Here is a 23,194-nt window from a genome sequence, read left to right as displayed (position 1 = left end):
TCAGGAAAACCTCTCCTCCCAGATGAGTATCCTGAAGTTTGGATTCTGATTTGCACAGAGGAATACATTTAAAGAAGAGGTGTTGGAGAGGGCTGAGGCAGGAGTCGTCTGGAAGCTCCTTATTTTCCTAGGAAAATAATGCTGGTGCACATTTCCCTCCTCTTCAGCAGAAGCTGTGGAATTTGCTGTTTGTATGCTGGATGAACTTCCCAGTCCCTCTGCTGCTCAGAGGATGGATGCAGCCATCACACCCTCCTCTCACTGTGCTCAAAATCTGATCTCTGCTTTTTAAATGAAGGGGCTTATGAGTTTTTTTCTTAGGAGATGTCAGGCCATGAATCATGGTGGGAAGGGAGGCATTTCCTGGTTAGCAGTGTTGAGCCCCAGAAAGAGGCACATCCCAAGGATTGAAAGCTTCCCTTTGGATTAGCTCTAGGTATGTTAACTATTGGTGTGTTCCATTTTGGCACCTAATTAACTGCCTGTGCTCCCTGGGAGCTAAGGCACTGACATCAGGCTATGCATTTTGCTCTAAGGAACAAAGTTCAGAGACTCTTCTGTCTCCTTCTGAACTCGTGGAAGGCTGAAAATCACGTTGAAAGTCCTGAAAAACAGGAGGGACAGTTCTTTCTGTGCAGGATCGTACTACATGTCTGAGCCAGGACTGCTGTGAGCAAACCTAAGCTGTTAAAAAGATGGCTTGAATACAGCATGGGACTCAGCGGAGGAATTTAATCCCTGTCCATCTTGATTACAGCCTGATCTGCTCACTCCTTGTCACTCCTTGGGCAAATATAGTTCTCTGTCTCTTTTTTTTTTTTTTTTTTTTTAACAGTTCCAGCAGTGGGTTTTCTCCCTGTATATGGCCAAAACTTCTGTCGCCAGAAGATGGCTGTGACTGCAGCTGTATAGTTTAGATGGCAGAATGCAATGTTGGATATAACCTGGCTGCTGTTAGGTCTGCCGGGAACCGGCTGCCACACACCTGGAAAATGGCCGTGGGATGTTAAATGACAGCCTGAAATACAGACACTTGGTTTTGGCACATCAGGCCAGGCTCTGGAAAAGGGAAAAAGGGAACAAGCTCCTGGGACTTGTTCGGAGGCAGCAGTTGGGGATTTCAATTTGGATGCCCCGAGTGGGAAACATTTTCACGTGTGTGTGTGGGGGGGGAGGGGCGCATAAGGAGGACGGCTCTCAACAGGAGCCTGGTTTGGGTGGAGCAAGTGTGCCGAAGGGAAAAGCACCGTGTCCGGACCGGGTCCCTCTGGGAAGCGACCTGTGAAGGTGCCCGAAGGCAGCGCAAAGGCTGCCCAGCGCATCCCCCCGGTAGGGACGGTTCCAGGAGGGCTGGGAGCCGGGGACGCGGGGCCGGTCTGGCACCCGGCAGCGGGCGGGAGGGGCATCCCTGTATCCCCCCCACGCCCGGCGGAGTGCGCCGGGGTCAGCGCTCCCACCTGCGCGGCGGGGCGGGCCGGGGCGGGGCGGCGTTCGGGCCCTGCGTGGCCGCTGCAGCCGCGCCCCGCGCCCGGGAGGCGGCGGCGCTGCCGCCGAAGGTGCCTCCCCGCCGGCAGCAGCGGCAGCGGGAGCGGCGGCGGCAGCAGCGGCAGCAGCAGCAGCTACAGCCACCGGCACAGCCACCGGCTCAGCCACCGGCACAGGCACGGCCGCCGCCACAGCCACCGCCGCCGGCGCGCACCGGCTCCGCGGCACGGCGCCGGCAGGTGATGGAGCGGATGAGCGGGGAGCGGGTTGCGAGAAGCGAGAAGCGGGGGGCGGGCGGCGGGGATCAGCCGGCTGCTGCGGGGAGGCTGATCCGGCGGGAGACGAGGGGGAGAGGTGCGCGGAGCCGCAAGTTGATTCGGGTGTGGGGGCACCGGGCGGGCGGCGGGAGCCCCGCGGGATCCGCGCTCGCCCGGTGCGGGACGTCCCCCAGCCCCGGGGCTGGGGGCTCCGGGCTCGCGGCTGGGCAGAAACTTCAGCCGGGGTCTGGCAGGAGGGTGCGCGTTCCCGTGGGGACGAGGCTCGGTTCAAAACCACTGAACAGTTCGTTTGGGGGAAACCTTTATAACTCCAGGCACAAAATGCTTTCCTGTAGGACACACGAGCACCAGATTTTTAAAATGAAAGCGCTGCCGAAAGCCTTGCAAGAGGAGCTTCGCTTGGCAAGCCTGCGTACGCTTTTAATAAGGAAAATATACTGTCTTCCAATTGGATGCAAAAAATAGAGCTGAATTATTACTTCCTAAATCTATCATGATTCCTGGCTTTCAGTTAGGAGAGCTTTCGGGGGCCATAGTGCCGCAGCCATCATGTTCCCTAAATATCTCCTAATCCCCAAGCAAACAAAAGTCTGTTGGTGTTTAGTGGGTTTGGTGCATGTAGGTCATAGCCGTACTTCATTCTTAATTCATAGTTACTTTATGTTGGTACAGATTCATTGCTTCTGCTCAGCCCAGCATTTTGGCAGGGTCCTCTCTTGCAACGGAACAGGGGGACCTTCTGAATGAAGCTAACAAGTAAAATATGCTTTGAAATGGAGTGCAGATGGAAAGCCTCTTAAGTATTGTGTTGCACAACAGTGCACTCTCTGCGTATGCCATTCGGCTCACAAAACTTTGGGTTTTTTGAATGCATTCACAATCTGAGCTGGACCCTGTGCTGTTCAGAAATATCATGCATTAATGTCTGGAACAACAGCAGTTCTGATGATAAAGGTTAATTCATCTATCTCCTGACAGTACTTTTGATGCCTGACACCTCTGGTCAGCACATTTCTTAGAAGTGTGTATGTGTCCTAAGTTTTTAATTTCAAGATATTAAATTGTTGAATAAGAAGCGTAACTGGTATTTGCTGGCTCAGGTGGGTGGTGTGTCAACTTTTCTAGAGCTGTTTTGTGAGTTATGCAGCTCTCCCCTGCATTCTACAGCATCACTGTGGATTGCTGTTTCATATTGACTGATAGTAATAGACTGATAGTAACACCCTTGACAACAGAAAGTGAGGTTCTCTATCCATGCATCTCACCTTTTCTTCACAGTAGGGAGTGTCCCTTTGGCTCCATCTCCTGGCTCAAAAAGAGGATCCCCCTTAATTGAGAAGGTATGGAGAGATGGGAAGCCTCTGGATGGTATTGGTAAAAAGTGGGTGGAAAGGGTAATGAAGGCTTTTTCTTCATCTTGAACTATGTGATCTTGGGATCTGTTACACCAGGTTGGAAGCTGGGAATTAGGTTCTCACTTTTACTTCATGTGAAGAAAGCAGGTCTCTTATGTTATTACTTCTTATATCTTGGAAGGATTTTTGACTTAGTGACTAAATATTATTGTGGTATTTAGACAATAATAATTTAGTATTTCATTCCTCGCATGGATCTGCTGGAAGGGTTAGTCATCTCGCCTGATACATCTCTGTATGTGATCTTTCGGTGGAAATGTGTTAATGATATATCCATTATGTAATGATTTTTCTGCATGGTCAGGAAAGTGTGTTACCTGCAAATTATGAATCCACTTGAAATAGAAAACCTGTGGCACTGTGGAAGGATCTTGCTGTGATTTAGCAGATGTATGACTATGCATGGACTTTGGATGTGAGCAGAGGGAATCATAGTCTGCAAGTACAGTGGGATGGCAGGATCTTTCCTTTGTGGAGGATCTTTTGCGTGCCCTGTCTTTACTGGAGAACAACTTTCTTCAGGTGTCAAGGACAGGAGGAAAAGAGCCTGAACCAGACTGTAAAATCAGGGTACGTGTCCTACCTGTCGTGGCCAGACTTCTGTGTCTACTCACTGTACCCCAAACTGAAAGGGGAAGGTGACAGGCTGTTCTGTCACTGATGTTTGGTCCCTGAGGGGTTGGTGGGGGTAGCAAAGCAATAAGGTACAACTCTGAAATTGTAAAGATCTGTTTTGTTTCTATATGGATGTCCTGTGTATTCCAGCAAGTGCCAGACAGTATGTCACTATGTGCCTACATATATCAGTGTCATTTAGTCCTTCACTGTTATTGCTTAAAGTATGATAAATTATGTGGTATTGGGATAAGGACTGACAAAGATAGCATGGTGTGGTGTGGGTGCTACCTATGTTTTTTTATTTGTGTGGCACTCTCAAAGTGTATATAACTCTACTTATGGACACTGTTTTCTTCTGCCCTGGTGCGTGCCTCTGTTTGCATGCGGGGCATTCTTCCTATCACATGCAGTCTGGGAGGCAGCAGAGGGGATCAGAGAAGGGGACTGGTGGGCTGTGGTGGCTCAGGGCTTCTCTCTGGTTGTCCAGAACCCCTCCCTTGAGGCTGAACATTGGCGACACTCTGAAAGTATGTTTTGTCCACCAAGTCCACTGCAAGGGGAGAAAAAAGATGTTTCTCAGATTTGCTCTGTATATCTTTTAAAGTCTGTGCCTAGCTTTTTGCCATGCTTTGTGCCTGATAGGACTACAGAGCCACCACCACCAGCCTCTGAGGCTGAGCTGAATTATTTTCTGAATTGTGTATCACCAAGAGACACATCAGCTCAAGAGATTCCAGCTGCAGAACGTGTGTGTGCAGAGTGTCTTGTTCAGATGTTATTTCCTTAATAAAATTGCTTGTTTGGCATGAAGAATTGTTGGCTGGTTTGGGCGTTAGGATTTTCCCCCTCCCTTCTTCTAGCCCTGGGATACAACAGTCAAGTTGCCTTCTCTCTGGCTGGTTTTGTAAGTTAATTTTAAGGTCCACAGTCCTGATAGAGCTGTGACTGCAGGGAACTTGAGGTGGTAGCCTGTTTGAAACGTGTGGGTAGAAATGGATGCTGTTGTGGGTACTGTGTTTCCTGAAGAACTAAAGAAAGGCAGCAGCCCCTGAGGAATTCTTCAAGGGGGAGCTGCCTACAGCCAGCTTCATGAAAATACGGGCTATAAGGACTCTAGTGCAGTTTGAGTTACCTGAATACGCCCTGACTTTACACACAGACTCAGACATGTGTGCTTTCATTCCCTGTAGGCTGACACCCCTTTCTTCAGGTTTGTCACTTTTCTTCTTCCGTGTTCCTCCTTCTCCTCCTCCAGTCCTTGCCCTGTGGTAGCTGTAGCTCCGGTGGAGAGGTTGGGTTTGCAGCAGAGCCTGCACTGCCTGTGAGATGGTACACAACTTGTGAAGCAGGATTTGGTACCTCTGCTCTACCTGATGAACGAGAAATGTTTTGCTTGGCATAGGAATGCTGTCGCTCCTGGAGTAGTTGCACTCAGTGTTTTGCTAGGCTAAACATTTGTAACAGACTGAGACTGCTAATGAGGAATAATACATTCAGCTAAAATACACAGTGGAATTCTGTTGTTGTAGGCCAAAATGTAGTAAACGAGTGAGAGCTTAGTCCAGGATTCAGGGAATATGTTGCCTTTTCTGCAGAGTGCTCTGTGAGTGTTGATAGTGATCAGTGGTTGAAATCACATGAGCCAAAACCTAGCACAGGTCCTGGCCCATTTTCCAGAGTTCTCGGGAGCTGGGGTGTGTAGAAATACTTTGATTTGAGGACAGAACCTCAGCCCACCTGATGTCTCAGAGGTCCATCTCCAGGACTTGTGGTTGTTGGGAAGGTGGTTGCAGCACTCTGTGTTGTCTCAGTGCAGGGCCAGCTCAGGTCAAGTAGATCCATAAAGCATTAGGATAACATGGCTCTGTTTCTTCTAGACCTGCATGGGATGCAGCATGGCTGTGTTTGCTTAGCCCTGTGCTGGAGTGACCTGGCCCAGGTGTGTTGGTTTTGGGGCGTGTCATACCCATGTCATGTTTTGTTATTTCATATACAGCCCTCCTCTTGACAGTGGGTGATGGACTAAATCTAATGTTATGTAAATCTAATGTAAATCTGAAACACAAGTTGAACACTGCAACGGGAAGGCTGTTGGTGTAGCTGCCATCGTTGCTTTCTGGAGGTTTAGATTCACATTGGCATAGTTCACTTGGTTTGTCCCACGGCATCTCTAGCACTTTCTACAGCATTGAGAAGCTCTTGGCTCCAGATGAATTCTGCCAAAGCTTAAGATTTGCAGTAATTTGCAGAATTTGACCTTTTGTCTCAAGAAACGGGTGTGGCTTCCAAGTACTACTGTGAGTATGTACAAAATAGTCAGGGAATGTATTTGCAAATCCTGCAGTTGCTGGTGAGCTGGGAGAGCAAGGGCACTGTTGATGTTTTTGACACAGGAGTTGCAGAAAGGAGCAGGAATCTCACCCTACTGAACAGGAAGGAAACTAATTTTCAAGTTCTTGCCCGTAATCCAGGATGGTCAAGAATGCCTCGGTGGGGTCAGACTTCTGTGCTGCTTGTTCACAGGTCATCTTGCAGTCCAGCTAACAATACCAGGCAAAAGACCTTTGTCCTGTGTCTTTGAACACTGACCTTCCTCTTTTGGGGCAGGATATTTTGCGATGTGGGTTGACCCAGTTATAGCTGTGGTGCTCTTCTAGGTCGAAGCTGAAAGAGCAGAGAGGGAAGGAGGATGCAGCCACCAAAGCAAAAAGTTATTGAGATCCTTAAACACACTGACATGTAGGAAACAGGTTTTAAAAGACCTGTTTAAAATATGAATGAGCGTGAGATGTAAATTACTTGCTAAGAAGCCAACTTCCAGAGACAGGATAACCATAGGGGACTGCTTGGCTTGTACTGTATATTCATCTGATTGGCTGAAGTTCCTGGCTCTTTTCCAGATGTTTTAATGTGAAAATATTTATTGAAAGTGATGTCTTGATTCCGTGGGTCTTGACCAGTGACCTCAGGATAAGCGTGACATGCTGAGCTGATACTCAGGCCTTCTTCGGATTGAGTACAAAAGAGATTTGTTTGTAGACTAACTGGCATCTCTGGTGTAAATTCTCCATTGCTTGGTTGATGATGAGCCAACTGATAAGAAATTGGGGAAAGTTGCTTTCTTCAGCAAAGGGAAGTTACTTCCTGTGTATCTCCTGGGAAGACGGCTGTGGAGGATGTAGAAATGCTTTCTGCATGAAGTCACCTCAGCTCTTCCATGTTGTTGATGAAATAAAGGTGAAAAACGTTAAATGCTTTTGATAGGCACCGCCTGCCTAACAAGACCCAAAAGTGATGCAAGACTTAAAACTGTGCTGCCCTGCTGAATTCCCCATACTGGCACCTGAATAGCAGAGTAGGGAGTAAAGAGTGAGAAAGGGCTTGTGGATGGGATACTTCTCTAGGATGGTGGACACATTTGTGAGAGGAATCAAAGGAAAAACTCTGAAAAGTGTTGGCTAGCAGTGGAAGTAAGCTGAGGTATGTAGGTTGTGTCTTGCAGACAAAGCATGTGTATGTCTGTGCAGCAGCATCTTCTGCCTGCTTGAGGTATTGCTGGGCTCTTCCAAGGGAGCTCAGAAGTTATGGGGCTTCAAAGGGAAACCTCCTTTCAGGGTCCTTACTCTCCAACTGGACTTAAATGAAATTGTTTGTGGTTTACACCAATCTGCAAGAATGTGGCTGCTCTCTCCTAGCTGTGGGCTCAGTTTTAAACTTTGGATAGACAGTGTCTCATCTCTCCTCATGTCCAGCTGCTACAATCCTTTTAAAGTGTTGCTTTCATTTAAAAAGCATGAAGCGCCTTCCACTGCAGCTTTTAAAGCAGGAGTTTAGATGGGCCAAGATGGTTTCTGAAGTTACCCTCCAGGGAAGAAACTTCTAAAGAAGCCGCCACTCAGCCATGGTGCTTGAGCAGCCTTCGAGAAACAGCTGTTGGGAATGCAGAAAGCTGAACTTTTTATGGCTGAAAAGTTAGTTTTGCCATTAAAACTATCATTTAAGAGAGTCCATCTGCCTGCAAAGTGCAGCAGCTGCCTTGAGCAGCCAGGGCCCTTCTGGAGGAACAGGGAAAAATAATTTTATATTGTCTTCCATAAGCTCAGCTGCCCTTTAAAAACAACACAAAGTTGGCCAAAGACAGTTGTTTGTGTTGCAGGTGAATTGCAAAAGAGCACTTGGGGGACGTGGGAACACACACTGAGAGTTTTAAGGAGACTTTATAGAACTGCTTATAATTTAAATTTGGATCTCAAAAACTTCAATATTAGAGCAGTCTCTACTCTGCAATCCTGTTGCTTAGCAAAGCCTCCTGATAGTGCTCAGTTAAGAGTAGGAAATTCTTGTCTTTGGTATTGCAACGACAACTTTCCAAATGCAACCTAATGAAGGAAATGTCTGGTGTACCAGTCCCAAAGTTGCAGCACAGTGAAAGCAACAGATTGTGTCCAAGGAGTAGAGGGAAATTGGTAATTTCTGTTTCTATAAACTATGTCATTGACTAATGACTCATTTTCTTCTCGTGGATAGAGAGTTGAAATGTTACCTGGTGACCTAAAAATACTGTATGTTTTGTTGTAAGGTTTGAAGATTGAGTAGAGTGTAACAACCACAAAAAATGTACAAATGAAGCCCCTCTGGCAAAATACTTGGTTGGACTTAAGAAAAGAAGCCTGAAATGAGCTCGTAATTCTGTTTGTGGCTTTTCTAGATGTAAGGTGACAGTGGGATGGTAAATTCACAGAAGAAAAGCTCATGGGGGTAATTCTCCTTCTTTGCATACCTCCCGTGGCAGTAGCAGTAGTTTGTGGTACTTAATTTGGAGTCTAGTTTCTACCTATCCTGCTACACAGACATTTTAAGCCTTTGCCGTTGAGATGGTACAGAAGGCATAAACATCCACAGGTCTCTGCTGCAACATCTGGACATGGTATTTGTATATAAATATTTGAGCAAGATGTTTTTGTGTTGTGTGGATTTCAAGGCACCTCCCGCCTAATCCTGCTTCTTATACGGCACTCTGGCACTCCCCTCACGCTCACACAACTGTCTGCAGAAACACTGTCTGGAAGGGTCATGTCAAAAGCATCAGTCATGGGTTTTTATAGTGATTGACATTAATTAGCCTCTATGTTTTCCTTCCTTCACCCTCGTCCCCTTTTTAACTTCATGTTTTTCATTTGAAACAGAGATTAATTTGGACTAGCAAGATTGTCAACTGCCCTCGTTTGAACCTGCCTGCACTGTTAATTTTGTTGGGCGGCGTTGGGGAGTAGTGGGGGAGTTCAGCCATGATAGTGAATTGCTTGCTATCATAGTGATGGTTTCTAAAGCCTTCAGCCACAAACCTTCTCCTTTCCTTTAAAACTGTTTCTCTTCTAACCCCAGTCATTTTGTGTGACCTGCCATGCTTTTCACCAGCCTCCTTTCATTGTCTTCCTTTGACTTGATTTGGGCATAACCTTAAGTTTTGTGGGAAAAGTCACCCCCTTTTTACTGTGTAGTGATTTAAGAAGCCAAAGTAGCTTTTACTGTGTCGGTAACATGAATCTGAACTCTCCATGCACTAAAGCACCATGGCCTTCTGGTGACAGCAGAAGACCTGGTGGCAGGTGAGGGAAAGTGTCGGGTTCTGGGGTAACAGTGAAGCTCCTGCACCTTGGCTGGCAGGCTCATTGGGCTGTATATGGTGAGGAGGTATGTTATCAGGACCAACTTTGGACATCCTGCATGGTTGGTCATGTTTTTGGCTGTCTCAGACAACTATGCTGTAGATTTTCATGTACTGAACAGTTGGCCTCCTGCCTAATTTTTTTTTTTTTTTTTGAAGCTTTGCTCAAACAGTATTATGTTGGTGGATATAAGTCTCCTTTCAAGTTCCAGCCTAAACCTCTTTATAGATGGTTTGTACTTCTCTGCCTTTCCTTTTTCCCTCCAAAGAGAGCCTTCGTTTTGCTCCAGTAGCAAAGCCAACGTCTCTTTGTCTCATGGGAGAGGTCATCCTGCTGACCTTTTCTTGCACTATTCCAGTGTCACTTAACCTTCTTGAACTCGGTAACCTGAAATTGCATGTTGTTCCAGCTGAGACCTTACTACTGTCTTGCATATTTTCCCATTCCTCACTGAGACCTTGGGCAACATCAAGCTTTTTTACCCTCTTGCCATGAGCCACTAAACCACCAATGGCTTTCTCTTTCTGTATCACTTCCAACTGTTGAGCTACCAAGCTGCAGAACACATTTCTTTAATCCCAAAGTGCATGACTGCACTTGGCTTTATTGCAAGCTGAACCTCCTCTCAGTTTTAGTCCCTGAATGTTCTGAGTACACTTCTGCCCATCCTCTGAGTTGACAGACTTTTCCCAGCTATCTGTTGTCTGCAGATTTCATTCACAGTCCCCTATTTTCTCTATCAAGGGAATTAGTGGAATTGCTGGATAAGAATGTCCCAAGGCGGCTCCTTTAGGAAATCTGTTTATAGTTTGTCTTTCTCACCAGAATTTCAACATCTGCACAAGCTGCTCTTCTTCTGGGTTTTGCGGGGTGGAGCTTGGTTTGGCTTTAACGGTGGCCCTAAATAGTAAACAGGATGGCTTGTGGAGCTGGGCTGACAGGGGATCCACATGCAGGCAGGCACTGCATGTGCAGGGTGCTGGTGACAGGCATGCTTGTGTCAGAGCCATGATGTTAAATGTTTCCTCTTGGACAGTGAAAAATGGCTTTGTGTTCTGGTCTGTTATTATCAACACTTAACAGTTCCTGGAGAGGGTTTTTTTCATCTGAAAAAATAAAATTACAGGAAAAATAATAAATACATGAAACTAATGAGTTGAATGTATAGTGGGGATGGCATTTTTAATTTATACTCTTATTAACTGTGGGAATGACCAGAGCTGAAAATACCAATTGTGTCAGCTCTGAGCATTACTGAAATAGTATTGTCACTATATCACTTGCTTATTTGAGTGTGTTATCTGGCAGAAATCATCTTGAAAAACCTTAATCTGTGTCTTCTTTTATGGCTAGTGCCAAAAGACCAGAATAGATCATCATCCAAGCCCAGATCCAGTTGAGAGAGGATTACTGTGGTCTCCCAGAGCTTTGAGCGAGCAGCACAGCCTTTTCTAAAAACAGCAAACACACCAAGTGGGTCATTATAAAAGAAAAAAAGGGCTAGATTTTGAAACATACATTGTATATACCTAAGATGGCCAGTAATCTTAATTATTAATGAAGAACACAACAGAGCTAGGGTGTTAGCTTTATACGTTTCATAAACGTGTGTCAGATAGAGAAGGCTGTACTAGCACAACATTCAGTAAAATCAGTATTTGTGGAAGGTAAAGTACTACAATTCCACTGTTAACTGCTGTATTTCCTTTGTTCAGTAGTTTTAAAGCTCACCTGGAGAATTCTAGCAGGTAGAAGGAGCAAACAAGCCATTCCTGGTAGCTTGGAGAGAGATCTGAAACTCTGGGGCATCTGTGAGATGTTCAGCTGAGTCTGGACTGTGCTAGTTTGAAAATAAATAGCATTTGCTGTCCAGTCACAAAAATCCATGTGTGACAAGTTGCTTTTTATGTTTGTACTTGAAGAGACAATTTAGAGTTTTGTCCTTGTATTAATATCTGAAGGAAAAGTCTGTACTCAACTCATCTTTTTCTGTTAAAAGAATCATCTAAAGGTAGGATTTCTATTTCTTTTCAATACCTGACATCTGCTGCTGTTCTGCACATATTTGCTCATCAGAATGCCAGTGCTGGGTTCACAGAATCTTTGTTAAAGTCATGGAAAAGCCATATGATTATGTCATTAGTATTTAGTCATTTGTGTATCAGTTGTTCAGTATATGGTTTTCTTTTTTTTTTTGGAGGGGGGGCTCTTGAAGCCATAGAGGCTGATCCCTTTAAGTCTCATGGCAGAGGGTTTCTATCACTTAGTTAAAAAAAAATTCTGCTTGAAGTGCAATTCTTTTCCAAAAAAGGTGTGGAAAGCCCCAGTTCTCAACAAGGGTTGTTTAAGGGAATGTTTGTACTTTGAGTGGCCAGTGTAAGAGGCTTTGAGCCACAGCCTTAGATCTGCTGAACCATGAAATGTGTGCTAAAAATCCTTCCCAAAGAGTCAGCCAGTTTTTGTTCTGCCACCTGGATGCAGCTGGAGTGTAAGTGGCAATGGGAAGAGGAAAAGCTGGGTGGGGGTGAATGCAGCCATCCGTGTGAGATTTCTGGCACTGTCCTCACATTTGGTTCTGGTGCTTTCTCCGATCTCTTGGAGCAGATTTTTGAGACCTTGCTACCACAGCTGTGGTGTTGCGTGGGTTGCATAGTTGCATACCAGCCCAGGAATGTTAAACGGAGTTATAATGGATTCTTATTGTCACCTCATGATTTAAAACAAACTCTCTAACATGTGGTTGTGACTTGTGTGTTGTCACTTTACAGCACTTGCAATTTCAAAACAGATGACTGAAATCACAGTGGTTTTTAAGAGCACACTTGCTTTCTCCCTGAGATCTTCCTCCCGGTGACATGGTTCCCTTCTTGGTACCTCCAGTCCAGTGGGGACCCAGCCAACCTGTCTGGGCATGCAGTGCCTCTGTTCCCCAGAGTCTCTGTTACAGAGCTGCTGCTCAAGAATCAACTATTTCAAATATTTACAGTGCTGCAGATGAGTTTCCCGTGTCATCAGTCAGAGCTCAATGAGGTTCCCGGTCCTGTTGCAGCACATGGGGAGGAGACAGCAAAGCTGAAGATGAGCAGCAGAAACGTTGAGTTTGTCTTATTGTGTGAAGATTTATAGTGTTTGCTGTCTTGTATCTTAGACTCATTTAAAGTGTGCACTTAGGCACAGCTTGTTGATATAAAGCATGCCAAATCTCCATTGCTGAATCTACAGGCAAGACACAAGGCCAAAGTCCTGTCTTAGCTACCATATAGGATTTTCCTTTAATAAGCATAGTGAAGCAATGGCTTATTGGGACTTTGGGGCCAGATCCTCTCCTAGAATAAATAAAGCTAAGCTCATTTACAGCAATTGAGCATTAATCTCTATAAGGCTTTTCCAAAGATATATTGCAGGGAACATAACAAGGAAGAGAGCTCATTATTTTCCAGGAGAAGTGACAGATGAGAGTGCATTTCCACTCCACAATTATCATCGTTTTCTTTTTAATCACATAACTGCAAACATCTAGTGGCCACCGCCATGGCGGTATTTGTGAATGGAAGCTGGATGCATTCAAAACAGCATGAGTCCGGCAGTTTTCATTTCTTACAGTATATCTTGCCAAATACCTAATTTTCAAAGATTAGAGTCTTGGAGCACGGAGCTGAGGGTATGATTGGCTGGAGGACATTCACGGCTCAGTAATGAAACACTGATGTATAAAATGGTAATTGATCCCTGGAGCACCACGAGCGCTGAGCCAGATCCCATTATGTGCGGGTTCCGGCGCGGCAACAGAAACTATACAAATGTTGGCACAGAGGGTTAAATGTGAGATTAACTAGCCGTGCTCTGCAGAGATGGTACTAAAATGAAATACACCGTTCAAAACTTTGGGGGTGGTTCACTGCAGAAGTAGTTTTCCATGCAGTTCTAACCTCTACACGTTTGTTTCACAGATGAAGCTAGAGGTGCTTTCTTCAGAGAGGACTGCTGCAATTTGCTGCTAAGTTCAAGCCTGACCAGTCACAAAAAAGTCACTTTGGAAGCTAATGGAGTTTTTTATGCACCTATGGCTGTTTTGTGTTATTTGTGCAGAGACCCTTTTAAGCATTTTGCTTTCTGAGGAAAACTTTTTTTTCTGTGTCAAAAAGGCTGTTGCAGCACTTCAGTTCCAAAATAAAAATAATCCCCACCCTGCTGCTGTTTTTAAACATTTGCCTTTGTCCTGTTTGACTCGTCTCTCCGTGAAGTTCTAACAGAACTGGTTCTGTGTGGGTAGTTAAGCAAGCAAGACATAGCAGTTGTGGCGATGGATTTTGTGCCCCTGGGTACACTGGGAGGCTGTGCTGGAACTCTTCTGTGGTTCTTGATCTTGCTGGAATAATGGTGATTCTCTTGTCCCCATGGGCTGCTGTAATTGCAGGTTTGGGGCTTCCTATGTTTGTTGCCTTGCTTGGAGACTATCCAGAATCCTTTCTGCTGCACCGAGGGTCTAAGGGTCACTTCTTTCTTTTGTGTCTGTGTGGGGATAGAACCTGTGTGATTTACATGCATGTAAACTCTGCATGTCTTACTCCTAGTGCAGAGGCTGTATGAGAGAGTGCTTGCTGCAGGCTGGACCTTACCCTACTTCTGCCCTGTTCCCCATCCGGTGTGTGAGATCCGTTGGTGCGTACAAAATATTTCTTCAGCTCTTCCAAGGTAATAAATATCACCAGTGTGGGTGGGACAAACATCTTTCCTCCATCAAAAGCTTGATGTTGAAGCTGAAGCTCTAGAAGTTGAAGCTAGGGTGATAGCCAGCCTCTGGTGCAGGAGGAAGCAGTGTGCCTGGGGCAATTACCTGATCTTTCCTCTGCTAATTCTCTGCTACTCTGGACAAAACAAAACAGAGCAAAACTCTCTTTGCCTGCAGAGTGTTTGATTGAAAGCAGTCTCCTTGTAATGGTAATTTTGGAAAATGTGCAGGTAAATTGTTCTCTGTTTAGAGGAGTAAAACTGTTCAATTTCCAGAGTCCTAGAGACACCAGTCCTGCTCCCTGCCAGCCAGGATCACATTATAGCCAGTTGGGTGGTAGAAATTCCTGATGGATGAAGTGACAGACCATTTTCCAAGTTGTTGGATAGCCTCCGAGATGGATTGCAGGATGATCTTTTCTTGATTTCTTTCAACAATTGCCTATTGTGACTGAAAACAATTGCTCAGTTCTTCATTTTAACCATGGCAGAACTGTAAATTAGGTTACTTGCTTGTTTTCTGTTTTGTTTTTGGGTTTGTTTGTTTGTTTGTTTGTTTTTGTTTTTGTTTTCCCCTGCATTGCTGAATCTTAAATCTGGTGAAAGTTGGCAATTCTGCCTCTTCTGTGGTTGATCTCTGCAACAGGCTCCCCAGGGGAAGTGGTCATGGTGCCGTGCCTCTCAGAGTTCAAGGGGCAACTGGGCAATGCTCTTAGTCATGTGATTTCGTTAAAACTAAAGTAGTTCTGTGAGGAGCAGGACTCAGTGTTCCATACGGCTCCCTTCCAGCTTGAGGTGTTCTGTGATTCTTCGTGCACTTTAACTTGTACTTCTTGGAGTTTGCATGTACTTGTAGATATCTTGTGAAATTAATTACAGGGTAGTGTTGCTGGGGACTGCCTGTCTGTGCAGCATTTAAGACAACCCACAAGTAAAGCATCCTGAGCTCAAATTGTTTCAGGGAGGAGCAGTTAAGTGCTGCTGCATGAGTTTCACAGTGGTCTTGAGTGTCGCTTATATGGTTTTAGCCTAAACTTGCATGGAAGTGAGTGGTTTAATTATGCTGGAAGTACTGCTGGTGTCCTGCAAAGCTGTTCAGTCATTCCTGTGTATGAGCACAGTAAGAAGCACAATTGTTAGTGTGGGTGCAATGGATCTTCAGTTAACTGGTGTGCCTTCCATGATCCTGAAAGCCCATGTGGAAAGCAGGTTACATGATGCCACAAGTTAAAATCCCACTTTTGCAGACTGGTGAAGATGCAGAAGGGCACCTGGGGGAGTTGGTAGAACTCTCCCAGTTTTCCAGGCTGCTGGAGTTGAGAGAGCACTCTGTTAAAAAATGCAAGTGGCAAGAAATGTTTATTTCTGTTCAGTTCTTAATCTGTGTTTTTCACTACAGCTGTTGACTGTGGGGTTTTGCATTACTTGATTTGGACCAGGGTTAGCCACAATGAGAGTCTCACTGGCTCTCCCTTTCCTGTTCTGCCTGACTGTGATGTGCTGTTGGCGTTATAAACATCCCAGGATGATGTTTAAATCCAAATAAACAGAGTTGCCATAGCAATTAAAAGAAAACTGGAGAAGCGCTTTTATTGTTCTTGCACGGTGCCATGTTCATAGAAACTTCAACTATAGGTGGGATAATATAATTTTTTTTAGAAGAAACAATGAAATTAGAGTTCGGTGGATAACCACCTAGTGGTGATGAAGTGCAGTTGTTGCACCTCATACTTGGACCCTTTTGGTACCTTGCAGCCTCCCAGAGCTCTGGGTGCACCAGGCACGGCAGGCTCAGAGGTTTCCTTGTGCATTTGTTTTGGGTATTTTTCCACTCCAGACTGTGCCACTCACTGTGATTTGTGGTGGGTCACTTTTAGTCTGCTCAGTAAAATGAGTAAAGGGTTGCTGTTTTCTTCTCCTGACAGCACCGTGGCCATCACCAGCTGACAGATGCTCATGAAGTTAGGTCAGTGGTGCTCCACTGCCAGATGATTGTAGTTAAAAAAATATTTATGACTGGCTAGAACTTTTTTTTTTTCATTCTTTGGGTATTGATTGATTGGCTTTTAGCTGAAGCCAGTACATATTTTCAACAGATGAAAACCAGATTTTTTTGAGCATTCTTCTTGTGTCTGTTTGCTTTAAGAATGCTTTTAATACTTGGCTCAAAGGAATTTAATTTTTTTTTTCCTTCAGAAGATGATCATTTTATAGCATGTTGAACAACAAAGTTAATACAGGTATTCAAAATGTATGAATGGTTTTTTGTATATACATTTTTAACACAAAAATACCTTGCATGCCAGCAATGCCATCAGCTCGTTCTCTCCCCTTACTTTGTTCTCAGGTCATTTCAGTTCTTTAATCTTTTACAGATGTACCTTCTTACAAGCAGGATTGTAAATCTATTATTTGTAATACAGTTCTATTTTCTTGAACATATCTCAGCAAAAGCACATTCAGTATAAACTGTGAAAACACAAAGTATAATAAGCAATTAATGTCAACTGTTTTAGTGAAGACATCATAGAAATAAGGTATGTGTGTATTTTAGAATGTCTCTTAGAATTTGAACATGGGCTAACAGCTGAAAGTATTGGAAGGATTTAAATATGAAGGAGAGAAATACTGAATATGCAGAAAAATTGGGGAAAGTGCAAAATAAAAATGATACGGTGACCATCATCCATTAGTAGCATACCTCTATGAGGACTATCAGGGGCCTAAAGCGGAAGTCACTTGATGAAATTTGTTGTGTGGTAGGCAAAAGGTCAGGCTAGATAATTGCAGTGATCTCTTCTGGCCTTAAAACCTTGAATTGAGTAGCACCAGTCATGTTTCCAGCCAGTATAGGACGCAAAATGTGGAAAGTCCTTATTCTGAAGAGTTTGCAATGCAAACAAGATAGATATAGAATAAACAGGATGTGCCAGAGAACTCCAGAGAGGAAATGGCTAGGATGTCATTGTTTGTGAAAATGTCATCTGTGAGAAAGCACTGGAGATTTATAACTTTTGGGCATCATGGAAGAAATGAGTGGAGAGGAGGACTTTGAATGGGTGAAATAATGCACAGAAGGAAAAGTGAAGAAAAGCATTTTATACATTGAGAGAAGAGGGGAATGGAAAAAGATCACAGGACTGGGCCAGTTGCTCCTGACGGGTGGGAGAAAAATGAAAAAAAGGTGCTTGAACCTTAAATAGGGTTGGCTCAATCTGGGCTTTCAGGACAAGGCTGCTGAGTGAGAGTTTTGCCTAAGAAGGTATCTGTGGTCCTGTGGTGTCTGGTAACCAGGCTGGTGATGATGCTGAGCTTTGATCTGCTCCTCCATTCGACACGAGTCCTGCAGGAGTGAGTACAGATCATGCAGGTACAACTGTCCTCTTACCTGTTAGTAATGGGAAAAGATGGAAGGGCTGACTGTGTGCCCTGGGAGTGGAAGGGGGTTAGCGACTATGTATTTATCTATTTTGAGCCTGAGCATCTGAGGTTATAGCCTCAAACCTAGGCTGTGGCAACCAACTCTAGGAAATCCCCATTCAAAGCAGTTACATCTTAATCCATTTTAATATTAAGCATGTAAACTGAGGAAAATGCATGACCTCTTCTAAGTGATTAAAGGTCTGCTGTGACAGCAGCTGAGTACAAGCAGTGCATTTGCTGCAGCATGCCTTCTGTCTCTTGGCAGCATGTGCTGTTACAGGTATGTGTGGATACATACTAGCTCTGAAGATGCAGTCAACAGATTTGTGGGCAAAGATCAGACCCATGTGCATGACCAGTTGTGAACCTGACAGGGATCACTTGCCTCACTGGAACCTCTGGATGGAATTATTGTCTGAATAATAAAGACCATTACAGTCTATGTTGTTCTGTTTAATATATCTTCAGGGATTCCACATGATAGATTCTTTTTTCTGTGTGCATTGAAAGCATTTTAAAAACCGTTTAAATATAATCCATATTAATTTCACTGTGTGGATGCCTTTTAAAAAAGCACTGAGAACAGAGAGAGGAGACTTTGGGAGCATGCCATTTGCTGCCTCCCATCAGATGCCAAAAATTTGCTAGCAGATGAGGCTTTTGGATATTTTCTTGTCTGTCAGGGGGTTCAGAGCAGTTTTGGTGCAGGCTGTGATATTCCTCTGGGTGCTGTAAATCCTTTACATTTGCAGGGGGGTGGATCACTTTAACTGGGAGAGATGAGTGGTAACACAGGCATGCCCCTCATTGCTTTCTGCTCTTGGAAGACCTGCACGCTGGGTGTGACTTGCAGGGATGGCCAGGATTGGGTGTCTGTGAGCTCTGTGACCATGACAGGAGGCTGGTGAGAGCTCAGTGGGTGATGGCCAGAGGAAAATTTTCAGGCAACACAAGAGCAAGGATGTTGGGCCACTTGGCAAATACTAATTAGAAAGCACTCAAAAAATGTGTGTGTGTGCATGCACGCACAGGTGGTCAAGGTTTACGTAAACAGCTCCTGAGGGTGGTCTGTGAGGTCTGCTTAGCAGTTGCTGATTGAGGTGAATCATTGGGATCAAAAATCATTTGGTCTGTGCTGTAACATTTTGGCTGCTCTCTTCTCATGCAGCAGCATGTCCGAAGAAGGGCAGTGGAGCTCATGAAGGGTCTGCTGCACAAGTCCTGTGAGGAGCAGCTGAGGGAGATGGGGGTGTTTAGCCTGGGAAAAAAGGAGGCTCTGAGGGGACCTTATCTCTCCTTACAACCTGAAAGGAGGTTGTAGCCAGGTGGGGACTGGTCTCTTCTCTCAAGTAATAGGTGATAGGACAAGAAGACACAGCCTCGAGCTGTGCCGGAGAAGGTATAGAGTGGGTATTAGGAAAACAATTCTTCTCTGAAAGGGTTGTCAAGTGTTGGAACAGGCTGCCCATGGATGTGGTGAACTCACCATCCTGGAGGTATTTAATAGACATGTAGATGTGGCACTTGGGGATATGGTATAGCGTTGGGCTTGGCAGCAGGGTTAATGGTTGGACTCCGTGATCTTAGAGGTCTTTTTCAACTTAATTGATTCTATATTGGCACCATGAGAGGAACGTTATCCACATAATATTTGGTTCTTGGCCTGTACCAAAATTGATTAAAGTCTAGCCATTATTAATCATAAGTACTACATTATTATCCTAGATCTTTTTTTCATCCATTCAGAGAAATGGAATACTGCGTTATTCATTTTTTCCCTGCATTACATGGCTGTCTGGTATCTGCTGATCTTTTGAAGTCCTGCACTCTGAAAGACCTCACGGCTGAAGTGCTAACTTGGCCTTAATCCATAATTTTGAATCAAAGTCCCATTATGTTGCTCACTTGTTTGAGGGATGGAACCTGTGTTTCTGTGAAACCTGGGCTGAGCACACAGTGTGGATGCTGCTGCCAGCAAAAGCGATGGGGGATCCCCTCGTCCCCCAGCTGCCAGCTGCTTGGCAGAAGAAGCTGAAGTCAGGGAGTAAGCTGAAGTGGAGCCTAAATCGCCCTCAAAGCACTGGAGAGGACTGTTGGCCTGGTTATGGCTCTGTAGCTAAAGGGAGAGTGTTTGTCTTTTTTTGGCAAGGCAAAAGTCTCATGAAACAGGTCAGATCAATCCATCTGCTTTTGCTAGAAAAGCAAAATTAAAATGAAGCTCGTTATCTGCACGGTTTATATATTTAGGAGCTGCGTTAATTATCCTCATTAGCTTAGTTTCTTGGGAGAAATGCTCTTGATCTTACCCCAGTGTGCCAGAAATACAATCTGGAACGAGTCTGTGAAAATAAATAACACATTGATATGGTTCATGCATTGACTTCTGAGTACACTGCTTGGGCAGCATCTGTCACTGTGCTCATTCCTGCCTTGCCTTGTTGGGACCCTTCAGATTATCTTTCTTGGACTTCAGCTGGTAGGAGCTGCCATTTATCAAGGCAGTCCACGTGGTTAAGAGGTATTGCTCTCTGATAATATTCGGTGCAGCTTACACTTGTCAGACACTGGAATCTATTTACTGAATTCTTTTCAGACAAGTCGTTTTTGGCACTTTGCAAAGTTTCCTTCCATGTGTCCTCACTGGCTGAATGCTAATTTATTCAGGAAGGCTCAGCTCCAAATGCACGAGACAGTATTTTCAATGTTTCCTACTGTCTGGACAGTATTGCGTTTGGAGAATTCATTACTCCTCTCTCCTTTGTGTCCTTAATTTCCTTTGCTAAATGTGTGATGATGGGACACAGACAGTTTATATACTTACATTAAATGACATTGTATTGTAATGGGAAAATGGATCTCCACTCATAGCCTCTCCATAGGGACACACTTGATAAGCTCATTGTATCAATACAATAAATTCACTCAAAGTGCCTTTGACAAATGACATCTCTGAATTTTCTAGTCTTTAGTGATTCCTCTAGCCCGGAGGATACAATGAATTAGCTGATCTAAGCTGAATTGTCTTAAATATCCTGATTATTTCTGATGTCTGAACTAGTAGTGGAAGCAGTGGAAAATTGTAAGGAGAAAGGGATAGAAATTACAGGGTATGCAAAAAGAGAGATTGTCAGGTCTGAAGGGCAGTTGTTTCCATTTAGCCTGACCTTGTGTATAAAAAGTAGCTGTAGACTTTCTTGAGTGATGTTTGAAATATTGTAATCACTTAGTCCAAGCTCTGGGGTGAGATATTTCTCTCCCTTAGTTCAAATTCCATAAGCAGCTCAGATACCCATCAGCACTGCAGTACCGAATTGTTCATGGCGGATTAACAAGCTGCAGAAATTAGACCAAGGAAATGCTTTTGATCTCCTTTACAATCTAGGAAATGAGGCATGGTGTCCCCTGCTCCCCTTCCCCTGGGAACTGCTTAGTTTGAGCAAGAGTCACATTAAAACATGTGTAAGCACCAAAAAGTGCTTATGTGCTCCCCCAGCAGAGCTCTGTCCTGTCCTAGCACCAGGCACGCTCTACATTGTGACTTGCCCATATGGCCTGGATTCAGTCCGTGCTTTCCAAGGCTTCTCAGCCACTTTGCAGCAGCACGTGCTTGATGCCAGTGCCCCCATGGCTGGGTCAGGAAGCTTGGTGCTGATCTCATGCCTGGACATGCTGTAGTAATTAATGAACTGCATGTTCTTAGCCCTAATTCCCTGCAGGTCTGATCAGTGAGGTGATCTCTGGGTGTGCCGATCAGTCATGCATGTATGCACAACAGGGGCTGTGTGCAGGTGAGCTCTTGTGGCCACTCTTTAATTATAAAAAAAAAAAAAAAGAAAAGAAATCGTTAGAGGAGGTCACACCTGGCTTGCTTTGTTGGGGTTGGGGCTCTGGGATTGGGGCACTTGCTCATGGACAATTAAATGGGAGGACATTGTTAAAGCCTTAATCCAAATGTTTTCTCTTTCATAGTGTAGATTTTGATTTTTTTTTTTTTAATGAGAGGAAAGCTAGTTGCATCCTATTAATTAGCTCTTGGTGTTTTTGTTGCATCATGCCTTGTCAGCCAACATTTGAGATCTTTGCAAAGACAAGATCTTATTTCTTGGGAATCGGGTCATTGCGATCAGTTAGAGAAGGGAGCTTTTGAATTTAAGGAACTCATCCAGAGATGTCTTGTTTTTCACTGGGCAATGTCTTAGCAAAGTAATGTGTTACTAAATCTGTCTTTTGGGTTTGGTAATCCTTGTGAGATCCTACTAGTCAACCAGTTTTGAGTTTGAAGAAAAACAGGCAATTAAGTGGGGAGGCATCAGTTTCACCTGCCTACCACGAAGAGCCGGTTGATGTCCTCCCAGTAAATTACAGCTTTCGGGAGGCAGTGATTCATCTCTGCAAGCAGCACAACAAGTGGGAGAGCAGTTGTTTGGCAAAAGCAGTGTTCAGGCCTCTTAGCACACTTACTATTTTCCTGTAGAAACTTGGGAACGGATTAGCACATGGTGTTTTTTTCCTGAAGCCTCCAGAGAACCCTTTCAGAGGGAAACAGGAATGTCGTGTTTCTCCTCCCTTTCCCTTGGTTGTGGCCATACTTTCTCACCCTGCCCTTGTGCTGATGCCAGTGTTGGTGTGGGCGTAAGGCCAAACAGGTCAAGGGAGCAGTGCCATTGAAAACAAACCCTTCATGCTACACTCCCATATTGGTTTTTCATACAATAGCCCAGACTGGAAGGGACTTTGAGAGGTCATCTGATCCAGCCTTTCATGGGTATAGGAGTCTAGGTGAGCTTATCAAGAACTCTGCCATGTTCACATGTTGAAAACCTCTAGCAATATGGACTCTCCCATATCCCAGGGGGGGCTGCAGTTTTTAATTGCATTACGTTCCTGGTTTGCTGATGGAGCAGCTATGTGTGCCCTGGTCATGGTGCGTGGATAGGAGTGCAAAAGCATTGATTCAGGTTGTCCTAATCTCACTTCTGCTCTCAGCTCTGCCACGGATTTGCCGTGTGGCCTCAGGCAGTCACTGTAATCCCATCACAGGTTTCTCCATGGCACAACAGGGCTAATGCTGGTGACCTGTGTGGAGCACAGGGATGCATCCAGATTTAGGTAATCCAGTTTAGCATATGGACTAATAAAGGCTGAGAGCCAAGCCCAGTTTGTTGGTGAAATGTTTGTTTCTATCTCCTCATCACTCTGGGTCCGTGGAGGAGGCCCACATCTGTATGGGTTGTACACTCATGTCACTTCCCAGTGCAGGAACCGATGAAACCTGGAGCAGCCTGAGCTGTCAGTTACATCCCTATAAGGAACCCGAGGCATAGGATTGTTTGAATGGTGCCTACTGATGAGAGGAATGTCATAGAAACCCTACATGACCGTGAAAGTAAGTGTGGCCGTTATGAAAATAGACACAACAAATTGGATTACACGTAAGAGGAAGGTACTCTTGTTCACTGCTGAGTGATGAGCAAAGAGAATTTTGGGCTGTGAATATCATGATGTGATTTATTAGTAATCACTTCCATAATGTATTTCATCCATAGATCTAAATTGGCAATTAGTATGAAGGCAT

General features: G+C 44.7%; 1 protein-coding gene across 3 annotated transcripts in view; it reads left to right on the top strand.

The window, feature by feature from the left end:
* The window catches only part of PDZD2 (PDZ domain containing 2), a 138,904-nt gene that overhangs the window by 19,114 nt on the left and 96,596 nt on the right, over positions 1–23,194 (top strand). The window contains exon 1 of one of the 3 annotated variants that reach the window (XM_027745655.2): positions 3,076–3,103. The exons of the other annotated variants lie outside the window; for them this stretch is intronic. The gene's annotated coding sequence lies outside the window, so the exon portion shown is untranslated. Of the gene's footprint in view, positions 1–3,075; positions 3,104–23,194 lie in introns of those variants that run through there. 3 annotated transcript variants of the gene reach the window in all.

This window comes from Pipra filicauda, unplaced genomic scaffold (genome assembly GCF_003945595.2).
Source record: "Pipra filicauda isolate LSUMZ 115617 unplaced genomic scaffold, ASM394559v2 scaffold86_size2582843_pilon, whole genome shotgun sequence".
Lineage (NCBI taxonomy): Eukaryota > Metazoa > Chordata > Aves > Passeriformes > Pipridae > Pipra > Pipra filicauda.
This window is presented reverse-complemented; position numbering and strand designations above follow the sequence as displayed.